This window comes from Mus musculus, chromosome 14, assembly GCF_000001635.26.
Source record: "Mus musculus strain C57BL/6J chromosome 14, GRCm38.p6 C57BL/6J".
Lineage (NCBI taxonomy): Eukaryota > Metazoa > Chordata > Mammalia > Rodentia > Muridae > Mus > Mus musculus.
The window spans coordinates 62,520,380-62,542,717 of NC_000080.6; the positions used below are offsets into that span (position 1 = coordinate 62,520,380).

Here is a 22,338-nt window from a genome sequence, read left to right on the forward strand (position 1 = left end):
TAGTGGTATAGAAGGATATACTCATCAAAGCAAAAGTCCACCAAGATGATATTGCAATTCCTAGTATCTATGGACCAAACACAAGGGCACTTGAGTTCATGAAAGAAACATTCCTACAGCTTAAATCATATATTGAACCTCACGCACTGATAATGAGTGACTTTGATACCCCAATTCTCACCAGTAAACAGGTCATCCAGACAAAAACTGCATTCCAGAGAAATGTTGGAGCTAATTGCCCTCATAAACCAAATGTACCTAACAGATATTTACAGAACATTTCACCCAAACACAAAAGAGTATACCTTCTTCTCAGCATCTCTTGGAACTTTCTCCAAAATTGACAGCATACTTGAACATAAAGCAAGTCTCAATAGCTACAAGAAAATTGAAATAACACCCTGCATCCTATTTATATAACCATCATGGATTAAAGCTGGATATCAACAACAATAGGAAGCTTACAAACTCATGGAAACTAAACAACTCAGTGCTGAAGGAAAGATGAGTCAAGACAGAAATTAAGAAATTAGAGGCTGGAGGGATTGCTCAGTGGTTAAGCGCACCAGTTGCTTTTCCAGAAGTCCTAAGTTCAATTCCCAACCACCACATTGTGGTTTACAACCATCTATAATGAGTTCTGTTGCACATTTCATCAACCTGCTTTCTTTTGAATATGTGAGCAGTGTTGTTTCTTACGTGCTATACAAATAGTTGAAAGTAATTAGTGAGTAACTGCCTATAGTAATTCTGTCAGTGTCCTTCAGACACACACACATATATAATGAGTTCTGATGCACTCTTCTAGTATGCAGGTGTAAATGCAGATAGAGCACTCATATACACGCATGCATAAAATAAGTAAATCTTTTAAAAAGTATTCTTTTTTTTGAAAAAAGTAGAAAGAAATTAAGGATTTTATATAGTAATGAAAATGAAAACACAACATTCTTGAGCTCATGGGACATGATGAGAGCAAGTGCATAGCATTAAGTGCCTACATAAAAAATTGGACAGATACCATATTAGTAACAGCAGCACACCTGAAAGTTCTAGGACAAAATGGAGAAACAGCACCCAGCAGGTTAGATGTCAAGAAACAAACAAACTCAGGGGTGGAATCAACCAAATAGAAACAACGAGCATAAATATACACAGAATCAATGAAATGGAGAGTTAGTTCTTTGAAAGAATCAGTAAGATTTACAGCCCCTTGGCCAAATTAACAAAAAGAAGGAGAGAGAAGATTCAAAAATAATAAAATTAGAGCTGAAAGGGGAACATAACAACAGACACTAAGGAAATCCAAAGAATCCTAAGGACATACTTTAAAAATCTCTACTCCACCACACTGGAGAAACCTAAAAGAAATGAATACATTTCATGCTATATCACACCTACCAAAATCCACTCAAGATCAAATGAGCAACTTAAACAAGCCTATCACCCCTAGTGAAATGGAAGCAGTAAAGACATGGCTTCCAATTGGAAAAAAAAGCCAAGAGCCAGATGGACTCAATGCAGAATTCTTCCAAACCTTCAAAGATGAATGAATGCCAGCAGTTTTTCAATTACTCTATAAAATAGGAACAGAAGAAATGTAGCCCATTCTTTTCATGAGGTCACTGTTACTCTGACACCCAAACCACACAAGCATTCAACAACAACAAAAAAGTACAGACAAATGTCCCTTATGAACAGAGATGCACAAATTCTCAACAAAATACTTGCAAAAGAAATCCAAGAACACATCAAAAAGATCATCATAATAATCAAATAGGCATCATCCAGGAGATGCAGGGATAGTTCACACACAAGCCAATAAATGTAAACCACCACATAAGGAGAGGGAAATATAAAAACTACACCAGTATCTCATTAGATGCAGAAAAGGCCTTTGACAAAAGCCTAAAACCCCTTCATGGTCAAAGTCCTGGAGAGATTAGGGATACAAGGGACATACCTCAACATAATAAAAGTAGTTTTTGGCAAGCCCATAGCCAAAATTAACTTAGACAGAGAAAAACACAGGAACAAACCAAGGTTGTCCACTCTCTCCATGCATGTTCAATATAGTACTCGAAGAATCTTAGCTGGAGCAGTAAGACAACATAAGGCAATCAAGAGGATGCAAATTGGAAAGGAAGGAACATCTACATTGATACCTGATATAAAGATGATATGATAGTAAGCATAAGTGACCCTAAAAATTCCACCGGGAAATTCCTACAGCTGATAAACACTTTCACCTAAATAGCAGTATACATAATTAACTCACAAAAATCTGTGGCCGTCTTACATACAAATGAAAAATAGACTAAGAAAGAAATCAGGGAAACAACACTTTGCACAACACATCCAAATAATATGAAGTATCTTGGGGTAACTCTAAGCAACCAAGTGAAAAACTTGTATAATAAAAATTTTTAAGACATTAAAGAAAGAAATTGAAGAACTTATCAGAAGATAGAAAGATATCCCATGTTTATAGATAGGTAGGATTAATATAGTAAAAATGTCTACCCTACCAAAAGCAATCTACAAATACAATGAAATTCCCATCAGAATTCTAGCCCAATTGTTCACAGTCATTAAAAGAAAAGAAAACCCAGAAACACTAAAACACTAGAATCAAATTGGTGACCAAGACATAAATTTACACACTTACGCACACCTGATTTTTTTTATAAATATACTTTGGGGGAAAGACAGCATCTTCAACAAATGGTACTGGTCAAAATGGATGGGTCCATCTAAATAGATCCTTATTTATCACTCTGCACAAAATCATTTTCAAATGGACCTCAACATAAAGCCAGATGCCCTGAGTCTGACAGAAGAGAAAGTGAAGAATAGTCTTGAACTCATTGGCACAGGAAAAGATTTTCTGAACAGAAGAGCACTAGCACAGCACTAAGATTGACAATTAATACATAGGACTTTGTGAAATTGAAAATCTTCTGCATGGTAAAGGACCATCAATAGGACAAAGTGGCAGCCAACAGAACGAGAAAACATGTTTACCAACTATATGTCTGATAGAGAGCTAATATTAAAAATATATGAAGAATTCAAAAAATGGGATATCAAGAAAACAAATATCCCAATTTAAAAAGGGGTTCAGATCTAAGCAAAGAATCCTCAAGGGAGGTAACTCAGATGTCTGAGAAACAGTTAAAGAAATGTTCAACATCCTTAGTCATCAGATAAATGTAAGTCAAAACTACATCTAGATTTTATCTTATACCTGTCAGAATGGCTAAGATCAATAAAACAAGTGATAGCTCATGCTGGTGATGATGTGGAGAAAGGGGAGCACTCTTGCATTGCTGGTGGGAGTGCAAACTGTGGAATGATCGTGGCTGTTCCTCAGGAAGATGGGAATCGATCTACCTTAAGATCCAGATATACCACTCTTGGGCATCTACCCAAAGGATGCTTCATTGTATCATAGAGACGCTTACTCAACCATTCACTGCTGCTCTATTCATATCAGCCAGAAATTGGAAACAACCTAGATGTCTTTCAACAAATGAATAGAAAAATAAAATGTGGTACATTAACACAAGAAATATTACCCCATTGTTAGAGAAATAACATCATAAAATTTACAGGATGGAACTAGAAAAAAAATCACCCTGAGTGAAGTAACCCAGACCCAGAGAAACAAAGATGGTATTTATTTGCCTGTGTGTGGATATTAGCTGCTAAGTCTGTGATAACCAAGCTACAACCTGTAGACCACAGAGGCTAGGTACAGAGTAAGGCACTAGGTGCAGGGAGGGAGAAGATAGATCTTGTTAAGAAAGGGAAATATAATAGATCATTATGGATGAGTGGGGGTAGCAGACAGAAGCAGGAGAATCAAGTGGGAAAATAAAAGGTGAATAAGGGAGGGAATGTGGAGAAAGAGCTAAAATTAAGAACCATTTTAGGGGTAGTCTGGAAACCTAATACAATAGAAGGAAATATAAATCACCTCACTGACCAACTGAACATCTCTTGTTATCAAATGAAGTTTTCAGTATTGGACATAGGTTACATCTAATTGAGTTGTTAGTCAAAGGGGTTCTGTGGGAACTCTGAGACAACATAGACTATTGCTAAGGCTATAGGTTGTTCTCCACAAACTGACGTCAAGGTTCATGGAATGAGAAGAAGTCTGGCTGGTGCCTACCTAGAGCCTTCACCCCTATGGACTGGTGTTCTCAGTAACAGAAGATATTCTGCACACTACCAGAAGAGAAACACAAACCCTAACCCAGTCCCAATCTTCAATCTACAATGACGTCCTGCATGCAAGACATACTAGTGCAATAGTGGTACAAATATTGGAGTTCACTTTAATCCCACTCCACTATGCCTGACACTACTTGGGAAACCAAGAACCTGATACTATGTAGCCCAGGGACCGGGGAGAAACCCAAATATTCCGTTCTACTAAAGGAAGGTACCAGTAAAATGACTCCTAATGGCATTCTGTTTTACTCATAGATCAGTACTTAAGCTTTCAGCTATCATCAAAGAGGCTTCCTCTCCAGCAGATGGAAACAAATACAGCAACTCGCACCCAGAAAATATGCAGAGAGTGAGAGAACTTGGAACACTCAGTCCTAAATGGGATGTCTCTATCAAATACCTCCCCTAAGATCTCGGGGAACCCTGCAGAAGAGAAAGCAGAGAGTTTAAGAGCCAGAAGGGATGGAGGCCATCAAGGAAATGAGCCCTTCGAAACACAGCAGGACAGAAAGGCAGAGGAACTCAGAGACTAGGGCAGTGTGCACAGAGTCTGCACGGGTCTGTACCATGTGAGGTCCTAGAGCTGGGAACAGAAGTGAATATGTGCCCCATCTCTAGCCCAGAAGATGTCTCCAACTGACAACCACTTGCAGAGGCAAAGGGAAAACTAACTACTACTAAGGATAGGCCATATGCCCAGCAGTAGATGGCCAACAAAAGTAAACCCAACGGAGTCTCTGGAGGTTCTTTATCTCATAATGTGATATTGAGGCTTTTTAAAAATGTTACCTTTTTACTTTTTTTTAACCCTACCTTAGAGATACTTTGCATAGATATCATAGCTTTTGGTTTTGTGTTTTTAAAGGATAACTGAATGTGCAAACAAGTCGGTCCCTGCAGCTATTTCTGTTTCCTGTACCTTTTCTCAGGCTCCTTTCCTTCTGATTGCTTTGTCCTATTTGTCTGTGTTTATTTTTGTTTATCTTATTATACCGTATTTTATCTTATTACTATCCCTTAGAAGCCTGTTTGTTTTCTATTGAGAGACAGAAAGGGGTTGGTCCAGATGAGAGCAGTAGTAGGGAGTTACTGAAAAGTATAGAGGGAGGGAAAACCATAAAAGCTATATGGTTATATTTTATGTAAAAATATATTTTCAATAAAATAAAACAATCAGGTAAAAAGAAAAATAGCTCATGAATTTGAAAGAGGGCAAGAAAGAGTATGTGAGAAGCACTGGAGAGGAGAAAGGTAAGGAAGAAATTATTTGATCATATAATAATCAAAAAATGAAAAATAAAAAATAAATAATTTAAAAAGTTGTCACTGGGTGGGGAGGTGCACATCTTTAATTCCAGCATAGGTGAAGCAGAGGTAGGTGGATCATTATGAGTTTAAGGCCTGCCTATTCTAAAATAAAAGAAGAAAGAAAAAGAAAGAAAGAAAGAAAGAAAGAAAGAAAGAAAGAAAGAAAGAAAGAGAGAGAGAGAGAGAGAGAGGGAGGGAGGGAGGGAGGGAGGGAGGGAGGAAGGAAGGAAGGAAGGAAGAAGAAAAGAAAGAAAAGAAGAGAGAGATAAAGGAAGGAAGGAAGGAAGAAAGAGGAGAGTGAGTTAAATTAATAATTAATTTGTATAATTATCTTTAGAAAGCCATTTGGTAACACATATTAAATATTTGAAATGTTAATGTCTTGGACCAAGTGATTACTTTTACTGATCTGTTTTAAGAAACAGAAAAACAAATAATTGTAACACCAATAACCACATAATTTTCGTTGTGATAAAGTTAGAATGTTCAAACATAAAAGAGAGCATTTTGTAGTCACTTAAGTATATACTAGGAATAATTATACATCAATCATTCTGAAATTCTTCATTAAAAGACAAAATGCATTTGGATTATGTGTTTATGTACAGTTTTGTCTTTCTTATGCGTTTTTTTTCTGTTTAAGTTTCCAAATAAGCATAAATAGTTCTTTAGCCCTACATCAAATTACCAGACTGTTAGATATGGACTTGGAGTGAAAGCAGGTGCTTCGTGGGCACATGCATCTATAAGTCGTCGTCGTCATCATCATTGTCATCATCATTGTCGTCATCATCATCGTCATTGTCGTTGGTGACTTCAGTGCCTTCCATCAATTCCAGGGGTGAATCTGATCCTCACAGCAGATTGGGCTGCTCATCATGCCCCACCCTTCCTAACAGGGTCTCACTCTGCATCTCTGCCTGGCCTGAAACTTGACACTCCCCTGTCTCCATCTCTGAGGCCAAAATGAAAGGCATGCATCACCACACCGCACTTGTCACCGGACAACCAAGTGGAATGAGTTTTTAGGGGGTGAATGAAGAGCAAATATTGGGTGACATAAAATCAATATGTGTTTTGAGCCCAGAGCATCTGTAAATTCATCTTATTCTGCATAGTATAAAAACAACAGTGGCTCTCACTGTCATTGAGTGTCACTATGACATCTTTGCTGACTCACGTCTCCCCCTTCCTCTGACCAACCTTTGCATCTTCCCATCCCCATCCCCTCCTTTTTGCCTTCCCATCACACATGCTCTGTGCCCCCTTTCCTCAACACCAGTTCCACCCCCTATTTTAGTCTTCTTTCATAGCTACATGAGCCCTCATCTTGGCTCCTGTACATGATGTAGATAGCATAGCTGAGAGAGGACATCCACGTACCATGACACGGGATGGAAGCTGCCGATGTGTTCATTTGGGGATGATGCTTTAGTTAATGGCCCTGACTCTGGAAAGCTCATCATCCCCCTACACAGCCAAATGCCTGACAAAACACCTGCTCAGAATAATTGTGCCTTACTGAATATTGTGTTTAATTTTGGATTAAAGAGCACACATCACTCCAGACTATTCCTGCTCTTCATAGTAAATGTGTCTGTGCTTATTAAGTCTCCTAAGATACATTCCAGCCAATTATCTTTGTTCTTCCTTTCGGGTCATGATGACCTTGATTTTCCTAAGTCTGTGATGGCTCGTTTTATTCTACTTTACACGAGCTAAAGTAATAGGAGAGAAGGAAACATTAATTGAGAAAAATCTGTAGGGCATTTTTCTTAATTAGTGATTAATGGGGAGGGCCCAGCCCTTTGCTGGTGGTCCTGGCTTCTATAAAAAAGCATGCTGAGCAAGCCTTGTGAAGAAAGCCAGTAAGCAGAGCCCCTCTGCATCACTCCTGCCTCTAGGTTCCTGCCCTGCTTGAGTTCCTGCCTTGGCTTCCCTCAGTGGACTGTGACAGGTAAGATGAATAACCCCATGCCCTCCACCCCTGACTTGCTTTGGTCATGGTGCTTCGTTACAGCAACAGGAATCCTAACCAAATAATGTCTACTTTACTCCAGGATTTCAAGAATACAAGAGAAAAAATATATATTAGTTAGGGATACAGCAAAACGGTGGAAGAGCTCAAAGAGAAGGAGTCTACTTGAAACCAATCTACAGAAGTAGTCTTGCTGACGCACGTTGACCTTGATTGCAGTATTACTGATCCTCCATTAAATGTCACGTTTAATCAGGAAAAGATTGTAGCCTTACTATGGGCAGATGTCCATCCATCAAGCCTACAATACAAGTGCAAGGGCTCTAAAGGTTGTTTCTTTGCTATTTTTGAGCAAGTTGCCTAGCTCTATGCATATATGGCAAGTGGGTTAACAGGTGTGGAATATTTCATGTCCATTGCTTAACACAGAGCCTGTCCAAAGCAAGCAAGCGTTGGGTGTTTTGACTACAGTGATGTTCAGTCGTGGTCATAAACCTCCTTCCAAAGGACTCTCGTTACAAACACCATTTGATATTGACGTGTGTGTGTGTGTGTGTGTGTGTGTGTGAGAGAGAGAGAGAGAGAGAGAGAGAGAGAGAGAGAGAGAGAGAGAGAGAGATTAAGCTGAAGCAAGATAGAGATTAAAGGAGAGGGGGAGCCCAGTAGACTTTTCAATGAGAGCACAGCACTTGATGGAAGAGCACATAATTCCTCTGCTTTGTTATTAAACTATTACAAAAATAAACTCTGAAGCAAAAACAATGCTGAGGAAAATGAAAAGCTCTTTTTTTACCCTCCTGCCTTCCTCAGGAACACATTCAACCCTCCTCTGAATGACAACTATAGATTTTATTTTCAGAGGGCTGGTAACATAAACTGGGCATTCTTCCGGAGTAACCAACTCCATTTTCTCTGTGGCAAATGCAGAAAATGTAGGCTTGGGCTCTGTAAGTGGATGTATTCACAGAACTGACACTGAGTAACGAGATAACACAGGGATACAGATATATCTGTCCTATTGTTTCCAAACTGTCAAACAACAAATGCAACTTGTGATAAATAGCACAGAGAGGGGTTCTGAGAGAAGGGGTGTCTGGGATGGCAAAAAGAAGAACGTGAAGTCAAATCGTGGATCCAGGCTGATGACCTGTGTTCTGCTTGATACAGCTTTTCCAGTCTTTTATCAACTTCTCTCTATGTTCTGCTTTCTCTCTGGAGATCTCTTTGTCTACATTCTGCTTGCTTGTAAGTGTGTGTGTGTGTATGTGTGTGTGTGTGTGTGTGTGTGTCTGTCTGTCTGTCTGTCTGTCTGTGTGTTTGTCTCTGTGTGTATCTGTCTGTTCTCCAAGCAGTTCTCTCTTTTTGTTTTTGGGTTTGGTTTTTTTTTTTTTTTTTTTTTTTTTGGTTTTTCGAGACAGGGTTTCTCTGTATAGCCCTGGCTGTCCTGGAACTCACTCTGTAGACCAGGCTGGCCTCTAATTCAGAAATCTGCCTGCCTCTGCCTCCCAAGTGCAAGGATTAAAGGCGTGCACCACCACGCCCAGCAGTTCTCTCTTTTTATTCTACAAAATTCTCTGGATAGCTCCTCTCCTACAGAACACAGGTCCAGTCTTTTATTTTACATACCAATCCAATCAATTACGCCAGGTTTTGCTTTATTATTATTGTTATTGTTATTATTATTATCTTATGAATCAGTATCCCTAGACTTCAGCCCTTTACTTCTTAAGAGAGAGCAAGCATACATTTTTTTTCTTAACATTGCAAAAGAATTAAGAGATCCATCTGCCTTTGTTAAGCACAGGCGTTGGTGGAACACGGGCAGACGTGTCCAGATTCGTTGCCAGAATACAGCATTAATAAACCTGTAATCCTGTTCCTGATAGAGTCCTTATTCTTCTCTGAAGCCTCCTGAGCGCGGGCTGCACAGCTTGTCTGTCTGTTTGTAGTCAGTCTTCCAAACTTTCAGCAGACTTGTAAGCAGAATGTCTTCAGAGCATCAAAAATAATGCAGAATCGCGGCTGTCTAATATACAGAACTTAGAATGGTTGCAGGAATACAGTAGGTATCTAATAAACTTCTGTTGGACAGATGGATGGATGGATGGATGGATGGATGGATGGATGGGTGGATGGATGGGTGGATGGATGGATGGGACATTCCTTCTCTGTTTCCTTAAACTAGTATAAAATCCTTTCAGTTTTGTGTTACCTTGGCATAAAATATAAAATACCTAGAGAGAAGTCTTAGCTATCTCTCTGGGGTGGGGGTGGGGTCAAAAGTTCAAGGGAGGTTTGGTAAAGAATCAAATAGAAAATAATTCTGAGCCTTTTTTTTTTTAAAGAATTCTCTATACACAGGGTGAGAGAGATAGTTTAGTAGGGCTAAGAAAGAGCATTGGCTATTCTTATAGAGGACCAGAGTTTGATCCCAGCATGCACACAGTGACTAACAGCCATCTGTAACTTCAGTCCTAGAAGTTCCAGTACCCTCTTCTGGCCTTCATGGGCATAGCAAACATGGTGCACAGAAATTCATGCAGACAGAAACACCCGTACATATAAAAAAAGAAATTTATAAACAGAGTTCTCTGCACATTGACTCTAGCACACAATGTTTTCCAAAAATGGTCACAAAAATTCCTTCTATTTTACATCCTCTTCTTACAAAGTGAGTTTGAGACTCCTCCCAATAAGTAGGGCTATATACACACCCTTGAGTCTATACCCATGTACAATTTAATCCTTACAAGGTCCTCTCTAACAACAAAATGCAAACAAACAAGAAACAAGTCTATATTGTGAATGTTGAAGCCTCTTGAATTCTTCATTCTCAGAACCCAATTACCATCCATGAGAATGCAGATCAGCTGCACATGGAAACCATGTTTAGATGCTCTTCCCTGGGGTCTGGATAAAAGCCAGGAGCAGCATCAGGCAGTCTCCCAGCACCTAGTGAACCCAGGAGCTGCCCTTATCCTGAGACAGAGATAAACTATCCTCAGATCTCTTCTGTCCAAACTCCTGACGCATAAAATCCATGAGCACAATTAAAATCACTTTCAGAGGCCGTAAAAACAATAAAACTACTTACCTTCTCTGTTGTCATAACAGATCTCTAACCTCCATACCGTCTGGATAAGTGGCAGTGCTGACAGAGATTAAAAAATGTGTGAGTGAGGGTGTGATTAGTCATATGCACTCTCACTGGTGCTCCAGTGTGATTCATGAGTCATGAGAACCAATTGTGTCCATCTCTCCACTGACCATTGTGGGGAAACTTATATCAGGGAATTTGGCCAACAGTTGAAATCAGCAGACTCTTCCCACTAAGAACTGGATTACCAGCATAATTCACTCTATCTGGAATTGACTGAAACCAAAGCTACTGAGTGTGGGGGTTTGAATGCAAATGGTCATAGGATCATATGTTTGAACAATTGTTCCCCACTTGTTGAAATGGTTGAAAATATTAGGGGGTGTAGTCTTATGGAAAGAGGTGAGGCCTTCTTGAAGTAGGCGTAGTCTTGCTGGATGAAGTGTGTCACTGGGAGTGGCCTTTAAGGTTTCCAACTCCAACTCCAGGTCCAGTGTCTTGCATTCTGCCAGCTGCCTGCAGTTCAGGATGTAAAGCTCTCAGCTATTGCTCTAGCAGTGTGCCTGCTTGCCTCCAGCCATGATGACAAGGAACTAACCCTCTGATATTGTAAGCAAACCTCCAATTAAATGTGTTCTTTTATAAGAGTTACCATGGTTATGGAGTCTGTTCACAGCAACAGAATAGTAACTAAGACACTAGGTATACCTGTGAGGGGTTTTTCTTGACTGGATCTTTCGAGGTGGTACTTATCTACCTTAAATCTGGGTCACACCTTCTGGTGGCAGCCTATATAACAGATATGGAAGGAGAAAGCCTTTGCTCTTTGCCTGCTTGCCCTCACTCTTGTTGGCAAGTTCATTCTGTCAGGGGCATTAGAGCCTAAGTCTTCAGGATTCCAGTCTTCATCAAAGATCATCTGAGATATTCAGCCTCATCGACTGAAAAACTGGATTCTTGGACGTTCCACAGGAGACAGCCATTGTTGGAATAGTTGGACCACTGAGCACTGAGGGAAGGACACACTAATGTGTGTGTGTGTGTGTGTGTGTGTGTGTGTGTGTGTGTGTGTGTGTGTAATTTTGTCTGTTCCGTTTCTCTAAAGAACAGTAACTAATAAAATCCTTGGTACCAGGGAGTAGTTTAAGACCAAAAGAAGTATAAGAATGAATTTTTAAAGTATATGAAATAGGCTTTCCAACTTGCCAGCACCTCTCCTAGAAGCTTAAGGAGCAGTGAGCACTCATGGTGTAGACTAATTTATAAATTTACCAAGACAAATGCATTTGATTAGATTGGTTCACCTATTGTGAAAAGCAAGAAATTTAGGGACTATATAAAACTTTTGACAATTTGTGGAAAAATAAAGAAACTGATGCTGCTGGATGGTTGTTCCTAGCATCTCTGTATAAAGTGACAGAGGAAAAGAATGAGCTCTGTGAGAAAATTAACCAACTTCTAGCATCTCAGGATAAGATGAGGAAGGACAACAGTGAAGTCAGTGGTAAAACTGAATGCCCCAAGTGTGCACCAACTGTCCAAAGCAGCAGTTCTCAACCGATAGGTCACATGCCCTTTGGAGGTTCAAATAACCCTTTCACGGGGGTGGCATAGCAGATATTCTGCATATCAGATATTTACATTTTGATCCATAACAGTAGCAAAATCACAGTTATGAAGTAGCATATAATTTTATGGTTGGGGACACCAACCACACATGAGAAACTGTATAAAAGGGTCACAGCATTAGGAAGGAAGGAAGATGGTCTAAAAGATTCTAAGTGTGCTCTGGAAGAGAATCTCCTCTTTAGCAGCCACAGAGCTCAAGTTTTGGAAAATCTAACCAATCTAACCTCATTGTATTAGCTGAATCACAGCAAAACTGTAGGTCCCAGTCTCAGAGGGAGTCAGCAGTTAAAGTAAGGCCATTAATTTGGTAAAGAATGGGATCCTACAACCTGGGATGTGTGGGAGAACCCTACTGAGGCTGAGAGTGTTGAGCCCTCAGATGCTCAAGGGTTTATCTCACCTGAGGAAATAATCTCCCTGGCTTCAACAGAAGATATACACTCACCACCACCACCCTAAAATGCTGTTTATTCTACCTTTGCCTGACAAAATAAATCCTTAGTTGCCTGATAAACAGCAGGGACTTTCCCTGAAGAAGATATCAGACAAGACAATACTGATATCTCAGGTTCCACTAATAGTTGCCTGTAGACCAGACGTAAATACAAGTAGGCTTCTGAGGGGGAAACAGAGTGAAGACTATGAGGAAGTGAGCTTTACCTCTAAAGAGCTTAATAAGTTTGCTAATTCATTACAGCAGAGGTCTGAGGAACACGGGTGGGAATGAGATGTAAGAGAGTGAGATAATGGTGGGAGGAGCAGAAAACTGGACCAGGATGAGTTTATTGATATGATGTGATATGATATGATATGATATGATATGATATGATATGATATGAGGGTTAATATAAAATTCTAGGTTCAATATGAAGACTTTCATGTTTTTTTAAAGATATCAATAGTTTGGTTGGTTGGCTAAAGCATTTGTCCAGAGATGGCCTACTGAAAAGATCTTGGAGATGCCTGGCATTCCTTGGCTTATCATTGATGATGGAATTTTAAAGCTCAGGGAAAGTGCAATGCAAGAGTGGTCTGCTGTATAAAACCTAATCCTCCACAATGGCAAGGTCCAGTAGACATGCCCTTCTCTAATCCTATAAGACACAAAATGGTGAGAGGAGCACCAGCACCTTTGAAGAGCTTTGTGGTCACTGTTTTTCTTGTGCCAGACCTTAGGTAGGAAGATGGCATTGCTTGGTTAGATGAATCTAATACAATTGTGCCTTGAAGTAGAAGGGGCCAGGTGACAGCACTGAATTGCCAAGGGCAAGGTCATGGTAATTGCCATAGTGGGCAGCACGGACGAAACAATGTCCATAATAGTCTGACTAATGATGGGCAGCAGAAGTGAACTGAATTTTATGGTGGTATGACTCATGTGGTACTAGCTAATCAGTCATAGTGTTCCCAGGTATGACATAAATGAGAAGCCTACTTCATTTTCCTTTGACCTGTAGAAGCATAAAAATTCTCACATAAATAGAGAAAAACTACCTTACATCATGGCTGAAAGAAATATTGGTCTGTGGTCCAGTTTCCATATTTGAGCCAGTTTGTAGATTCAGAACTCCCTGAATAAAGGAAAGGACAGATCCTCTGGAGGAAAGACTTTGCTCAAATATCAAAGAGTTCTCCAGTCCTTCCCCAGAGGGACCTACAGCCTTATATAAAGAGAAACTGTACACTGGGGAAAAGCAAACAACCAGACTTTCTGGTGTCTAGTGTCTATTGAATACTGGTTCAGAATTGATGCTGAATCCAGGAGAACTCACGAAGCATTGTGGCCTTCCAGTTAAAGTAGAGGCCTGAAGACGTCAGGTAATTAATGGAGTTTTGGCTGAGTCTGACCCACAGTAGGTCCAATAGGTACCCAAACTTATCCCATAGTTATTTCCCCAGTTCCAGAATGTGTAATTGGGATAGATACACTTAGAAGTGGGCAGAACTCCCTGACCTGTAGAGTGAAGGGTTTTATGGTTAGAAAGACCAATGGAAACCATTGGAGTTGCTTCTACCACAGAAAATAGTGAACCAAAACCAATATTACATCCAAAAAGGAATTGCAGAAATTAGTGCCACTATCAGGGACTCAAAAGATGCAGGAGTGGCGGTTCTCACCACATCTCCCTTTATCTGTCAGTGCAGAAGACAGATGGGTCATGGAGAATGGCAGTTGACTATCAAAACTTTAATCAAATAGTGACTCTGATTACAGTAGCTGATGTGCCTGACATGGTTCCTTTCCTTGAGAAGATTAACACAACTCCTGGTGTATAGTATATAGCTGTTGATCTAGCAAGTGACATTTTCTCTGTGCCTGTCCATAGTAACTACCAGCTTGCTTTTAGCTGACAAGGCCAACAGTGTACCTGTACAGTTCTACCTCAGGAATAGATGTGTTTCCTATCCCAGTGTCATAATTTAGTTTGAAGAGGTCTCGATTGTTCATCTCTTCCACAAATGACATGCTGATTGGAACAAGTGAGGAAGAGGTAGCAACCACTTTAGACAGGGTAACACATATGCACATCAAAGGATGGGAAACAAATCCAACTAAAATTCAAAGGCCTTCTACCTCAGTGAAATTTTTGGGAGTTCAGTGGTCTGGGGCTTACAGAGATATGCCTTTTAAAGTTAAGGATAAGTTATTATAGCTCTACCACCAAGAAAGAAACACGCCGTTTAGTGGGCCTGTAGACAACACATTTCTTTCTTGGGTGTGTTACTCCAGCCTAAACACCAAGTGACTCAGAAAGCTTTTTAGCTTTGTGTGGAGCCTAGAATAGGAGAAGTTTCTTCAACAGATCTAAGCTGTTTTGAGGGTGCTCTACGACTTGGACCATATAATCCAACAGACTTGCTGGTACTTGAGATGTCTGTGGCAGATGGGGATCCTGATTGGAGCCTTCAGCAGGTAGGTCCCTACAGGTGAATAGCAAAGGAGACCTTTGGGATTTTGGAACAAGGCTCTACCATAATCTGCAGACAGCTAGTCTCCTTTTGAGAGATAGCTATTGGGCCTCACTGAAAACTGAACATTTGACACAGGCCACCAAGTTACTGTATGACCTGAACTTCTCATCATGAGCTGGATAGTTTCTGACCTGCAAAGTTATAAAGAAGGACATGCATAGAAACAATCCATTATCAAATGGAAATGGAAACCACCCATGAACAAACTCACTCTAAAAAAATCCCATATAAGTGTACATGTGTACTAATTTGTATATTCATTCTATCAATTTTGTTCTCTATGGAATCCTAATCATGGAAATGTGTATTTTCACATCTCAATTATATTTGTTTTATTGAAAAGAAAAATCAGGAAGCAGAGATGTTTTTATTAGCACTTCTTATCCTAGGATGCTTTGATGGACATGTCAAGGTTACCCATAAGCCTAAGAACTGTAATTTGACCCCTCTGCTCTAGAATTCTCTGTAAGAACCTCTCCAAGGGCTGATCCATCCCCACTGTGTCCCTGGCAATGTTTATCAGGGGACTTGCACCAGGATATTCTGGGGGAGCTAAGTGTACCACGATTCCCTAGGGAAAAGAGGTTTCCCCTTTCACAACATAATCTGTGTTTGTGGAGAGCTCCTGCTGCCCACAGCTGGTCCACGGGCTAAGCCCTGTCGCAGTTTCCAAGGGGAGACACAGCAGGCACCTCATGTTCTTCTCTGTGGTGGCTGAAAGCCACACATGGGACTGAGCCAACCAGGGGAGGATGAGTCAAGCCTACAGATTAAAACTCTCATAAACGCAGGTGGAAATGAGTTATCAAGTCAGTCTCCTGGTGTGTAAGTGGTACTTTCTGATACCTACTTTAATAAATTACATCTCCAGTGCGCTATTTGCATAGCTATTAAATATCCTTATTATGAGGATAGGAAATTAAGAAGAAAGGGTTAGAAGCTCAAGCCGAGTGTTAGTCTAGCGCAGTGGGAATGCCAGAAGTGAAGCCAGCTCTCTGCTCACTTAGCTAGGACTTGAGGGAGAAGCTTTTGAGCCTCACAACAGCAGCTCTGCTCCTAACTATTCACCCTACAGATGTGTTCCACACAGCCCAGTTAACAAAGATTTTATGAGAATGTTCATCAGGGATCATTTGGGTATTTCAACCAGCCACTGGATAAATACAGATATACGCACGGTGATATCCTTGAAAGAAAGCTTTTTAAAGAAAGAGGCAAAGTGACTTTTAAAAACTACCACCACAAAATGAGCATTTGACATGATAAATAAATAAATTAATTTTATTTAGTCACACACACAATGTCTCACATTGTATTCTGTGGATATATAGGTATATTTTGTCAATATGCAATAATATTACAAAAGCTGCAGACCTTCTTTTACCCTGTATTTATATTTTAAGCTTAACAAATCACAATGCTAACTCACTAACAAATCAGTGTAACACGATGAGAGAACTACTGAGATATGTCGAGATGCTTGAATCCCTCCAGACCGTTTTTAACTTTTCTTGGCAAGATCCCCAGTTACATCTGTTCAAAACATTGGACACTCACTCCCTCTCCGACCCCACCCCTCATTCAGCTCACAGAGTCATTTTCCAAAATAGTTAGGACTGTGTTGTTTATGCCTGAACAGTCCCAGGGTCCACAGTGGGTAGATAAATAAACAAGTGTGTCAGATGGTGGCTGCCCTATAAAGAAAATGCAGCAAAGCAGGGCTAAGAGTGAGGTACAATTAATCCCAGCACTCGGGAGGCAAAGGCAGGCAGATTTCTGAGTTCGAGGCCAGCCTGGTCTGAGTTCCAGGACAGCCAGGGCTATACAGAGAAACCCTGTCTCTAAAAACAAAAACAAAAACAAAAAAAAATCAACCAACCAACCAACCAAACAAACAAAAAAAGACATTCTAAGGGAAAGGCTTGTTGAATCAACATTTGAATGAAGACTGAAGGGATTTAGTAAATCGGCACAAGGCTATCAGGTGGAAGTGATCTCCAGGCAGAGGAGCAATAAGTGCAAAGGCCCTGGGGTAGAGTGTGCGTAACCAAACAGTATGATGAATTCCTTTCAAACTTTCACTCCGAGTGTACACAGATCAACTGTGGGCTTGACGCATACATCAGTATGGTAGATTTTGATCTACTTCCTGTTTTGTTTTATTTTTTAATTCCTAGGGTTAAAAGATATTAACCAAGATGACCCTTTTATTCTCTTAAGTAAATGAGGATTCCAACTTGTGAAAAAGAAATATAAAGGAACATAAAGCATTATGTAATAAAAGAAACCATCAAGTCAAAGGCTATGCAAATCTAAGTCATGGAGAGGGCCAGGATCGAGCCCCAGCAAGCAACAGAACACGGCAGCTTTGGCCATATGGTTCTGGCTTTATCAAGAGAGAAACAGGAGTAAAGTAGTTGTGAGATCTTCCTGTGTGGTTAGGGAAAGCTGCTAAAATCCAGTGTATGGCAGGCGAGCCCCTGCATGGAGGTCTGGAGAAGCCATTGTGTGAAGCTGTGAAAGTGAAGCCTGATCGCTTTGGAAACTTCAAGATGTTGGAGATGCCAATGACATGAAATACATGTCAAGGAATATTGCAGACAGGATGTGCAACCAGCCCAAAAGAGAGAACTGTGTTGCAGTCAACAAATTTGCATGGAGTAAGAGATATGATGAACCATCTATGAGGCCCTTAGACATCAGGCATAGAGATAGAAAATTTAGAGTTTTTCCTGCTGAGTTTCTGTCCTTGGTACAGCACTTCCACACTTATGTCCCATTTCCTTCCTTTTGGAATGGTAATGTATATTCTGTGCCATTGTGTGTTGAAAAGGAGATGATCTGTTCTTCTTCTTCTTCTTCTTCTTCTTCTTCTTCTTCTTCTTCTTCTTCTTCTTCTTCTTCTTCTTCTTCTTCTTCTTCTTTCTCCTTCTCCCTCCTCCTCCTCCTCCTCCTCCTCCTCCTCCTCCTTCTTCATCTTCTTCTTCTTTTGTTGATGTTGTTTGGTTGTTGTTTAATTTTACAAGGGGTTAAAGCTAAGGGGTAGTTTTGAGTCTCAGAAGAGACTTTGGTCTTTTAAGCAATGCTAAGACTGTGAAAGACTATGGTGACTCTTGAAGTTAGACTGAATGCATCTGCACTGTGATATGAATAAAAGCCCAGGGAGTGGAATGTGGAGTTTGAGTGAGAATGGCCCCCATAGACTCATATATTTGCATGCTTGGTTCCCAGTTGGTGGAACTGTTTAGGAAGAATCAAGAGGTTTGGCCTTGTTGGAGGAGGTGTGTCACCGGGGGTGGACTTTGAAGTTTTCATTGCTCATGCCAGGCCTAGTCTCTCTTTCTGCCTGAGCCTGTGGATCAGAATGTAAGCTTTCAACTGCTGCTTCATCCATGTCTACTTGCCCTAATGCCACCATGTTCCCCGCCATGATGATTCCTAGACTAACCCTCTGAAACTGCAATTAAGTCTCCAGTTAAATGCTGTCTCCTAAAAGTTGCCTTTTGCATGGTGTTTTTCACAACAGAGCAGTAACCAAGACAGGGACTTAGTACTGCAGCTCAGTTTGGGGAAAGAAGTGAGGATACTAAGATTTGCAAAAATTTATAAGATTATCAAGAAATAAAGGAAGGAAGGGAGAGAGAGAGAGAGAGAGAGAGAGAGAGAGAGAGAGAGAGAGAGAGAGAAATTGAGAGAGAGAGAAAGAGAGAGAAGAGAATGGCAGGTGGCAGGGATCTGTGTGGAATAGAAATAGTCCTTTATTGGAAATTACAGAATCTAGCAAAGGAAACTGAGAACAGAACCAAGAAAAGCAGAAAGAAGCCTACATAGATGACAGCATGGAGGTCAAGGGTCAAAGCATCTCTAAAAGCTGCTGCTAGGGGTCCAGTTGAAGTTTCTGCTAGTCCACTCTTGGGAAAAGTCTACTACAGAGTCAGAATGTCTATTTTTTTAAAGGGTCTCTTGATATACAATGTAAACTCTAGTTACATTTAATAAAGAAAAATTGCAAAAATTACTAATTCAGCACCAAAATAGAGATTTTTTTAAAGCACATAATTATTCATTCAGAAATGTCCTCCCAATGCCAAACACTTAAATGTTTTCAAATATCTCAGTGTTTGGCATCATTAAAAACCAAATGGACAGATGTTTAGCAGTCTATTTCTTTCCACAAATCATCCTGGCATTTAACATCATGTGTGAAACACTCCAGAACTTTCCAACCTTGCTGGCCCGAATTGCCATCTTTTTCACTGAATGCAGTGGTTTCCCCTGCATTTTATGCATTGTTGGTTTTCTAAGTCTCTTAGCATCTGACAATGTTCTGAGACCTGCAGATAAAATGCCACATGCATTCCCTCCTACCACTGAATCCAGACAAATTTTTTAGTTAGTAACATAAGCGCTCCAAGTTCCCCATATTGAGTTTTGCCTGTTGCCAAGGTGACAAAACCCTGGGACTGGTTACTATTCCAAAGCACACAGCCAGACTTCCGTCACTATGATCTATTCCATTTTCTGTTTAATTCCAGCCCCAGAAGCAATCTCAAGAATTATACAGAGTTGCACACCTGCTCTTCTGTCAACCATTATTAACAGGATCTCAGTATCATAATGTAGAAGGAGACCTGGGGAACCCATGGAATCAACATGCTCCCTTCTCACAGAATTGTTAGCCTTTCCATATTTAAAAGACATCCCTCCCCTCCAACAGAGAAGATTCTACAACTTCTTTTTTTTAATGCTCTATGTATTTATTATCTATAGTTAATACAATAAGAGGGGTCAAAAAGCTTGCAAGTACACAATTTCACAAGAAGCATTGTAGGGGAAGAGAAGGGCTGAGATTTATCAACTGTATCTTAGGGTCTTGGTGGGCACATTCTTGGTGGCCCTCTGATTCCTGGTGGAGGGGGTCTCATTCCTGGAGGAGGCATGCCTATATGTGTCCCTCGAGCAGGGGGAAGCCCAATGGGTGGGCCCATGGGTGGTCTCATACCAGGTGGAGGAGCCATAATGCCTGGAGGTGGGGTTGCTCTGCCTATAGGTGGAGGTGGAGGTCCCCGTCCTGGCGGGTACTGGGTTGGGGCTCCTGCAGTGCTAGCAGTAGCAGCAACAGCAGCAGCTGCAACAGTGCCTCTTCCCTGTGGGGTCATGACCTGCTGGGATGAGCCTCCAACTCCTCTGGCAAGGCCTGCTAATCCAGCAGGAGCTTGGGGAATAGGTAGACCTGCTGGCACTCCTCCTGCTGGTACACAGCTGCTTTTCCAACCCCAGGGCCACCTGCAGTGCCAGCAAGAGGCACACGAGCAATGCCAGTATCTTTAGGAGATGGGCCCTCCACAGTCATGGAAACCAAGTTCTCCCCACGTAGCAAGACCAGACCCAAAACCCATTTTTCTTCACGTTCTGGCTGTTTTGCATTCTTTGGCTTGATCTTCCCAAACTCATCACAATCACAGAGGATCAAATTCATATGCTTGTCAAAAACCTAAAAGGTGCCAATGAAGATTCTCCCATCTTGCAGGATACATCTCATTCCATAGTCAATGTGCTGCAGCATCTTGCTACTCGTACCCACAGTCATGATTGCTGTTCCACAATAGCCGTTGTCAACACTAAAATTTCAAGATCCTTAATACTCAGGGAAGGGCTATAAATAAAGGTTCGATACAAGCTATTAACAAACAATGTAAGCTTGACCAAAGTTTCACAAACAGTGGATGGGTCCTGTTTTCCTTGAATTCCACCACCTTGAAGTTGCAATACTGTTTTAACCACCTCTTGGTGTCTCAGCTAAGAATGCCTGTCTTAGTTCTGCCTGGAAATCCACCACAGGAGCTTGCTGTTGCTGAGAACGTCGTGGGTACAAGTGACACTCTTGGTTGCTCAGTGAGGCTGTCCTTCGATGTTTGACCTGGACCTCGACCTCTGGCATGTGCTGTTCAGTAGTTCTTCTCAAGTGTAAGCGATTCCAATTCTCAAAATTAAAGGTATCTGGGTTGTCAAAAATCTTAAGAAGCCCAAATCTAGAATGTTTTGGTCAAATAGAGAGCACTTTCACTACTAGAATCCACAAGCCCAGCTGACCTTCCTCGCTCTATTCGATTCTACAACTTCTAACACACAACTCCCAGTATTTAATGACATTCACCCTGAAGGACCCCTGGCTATACAGCATCAGCACCCACTGCATTCAGAGATCAGCACTGGCAGATGTGGAAGAAATGGATTTGACCTACCTAGAGATGACTCAGACAGAATACTTGGAATTCTGGAAAATGCTGGGGAAATTTTGAAAATAGAAAAGCACAGCCAGTTCACAAAATAATGTTTTCAGAGTTAGATTACTCATGCCTAAGGGAGTCCAGAGGTCATCCAGTGTCCATGTGGGTCAGTTTGGGAGAGTTGTTGAAGTTAGAGTTGCCACTCATTGTACTCTTTGTACGTGCCTCTTTCAGTTAAACTCCAGGGGCATATGATTTGAACTGTGTCTACTTTGCTCTACAGTCTTCCTTGCCATCATGAGCACCAGAATAAAATTGCCTTTTTAAGAAGAGAGTAGCTTTTTAATTTTTCATAGTTTCCTAAAGGGGTTTTAAGAGGAGTTATAATGTTCAAAAACTATCTATCCAGCCATCCTTTCATCAACATTCATGAAAGACCTGTGTGCTATGTTGAATGATAAATACTAGGCAAGAAAACCTAGCATTAAAACCTTTAATACCACCCACTGTGTGGACAGCCACCAAGTTGACAGTGAAAGTTCAGCAGCCAGTTTATCTCCATGAAGCTCATGATTTCAGAGTGGGGAGGAGAATAATCAAAGAATTTCATAGACAAATAATAAATCAGGACTTTGTAAAGGTTCTCTGAATGTTCTAAATAGGAGAATTGATCTAGTTAAAAAGGAAATAATGACCATGTAGGAGTGTACCAGGTAATAATGGGCCAGAGAGAGCATTTCAGTGTGCCCTGTGTGTGGAGGAAGACTTTTGAAGAACTAAAGAAGCCCAGTTGGATGGCAGAAGAGGACACTCTGGTGACACATGGATGAAGGTTGGGATCAGAATAATTGAAAGCCATTATACTTCTGTGTGCTGTGACGAGA

General features: G+C 40.8%; 1 non-coding gene and 2 pseudogenes across 1 annotated transcript; 1 reads left to right on the plus strand and 2 right to left on the minus strand.

Annotated features, from left to right (window-relative positions):
• Nucleotides 1–643: 643 nt before the first annotated feature.
• Gm24625 lies at nucleotides 644–773 on the plus strand. Its single transcript, XR_003951269.1, has one exon. It is a non-coding gene; the product is annotated as a small nucleolar RNA SNORA19 (small nucleolar RNA).
• Nucleotides 774–20,016: 19,243 nt separating this feature from the next.
• On the minus strand, nucleotides 20,017–20,908 carry Gm5802 (annotated as a pseudogene).
• Nucleotide 20,909: 1 nt separating this feature from the next.
• On the minus strand, nucleotides 20,910–21,258 carry Gm35595 (annotated as a pseudogene).
• Nucleotides 21,259–22,338: the final 1,080 nt, after the last annotated feature.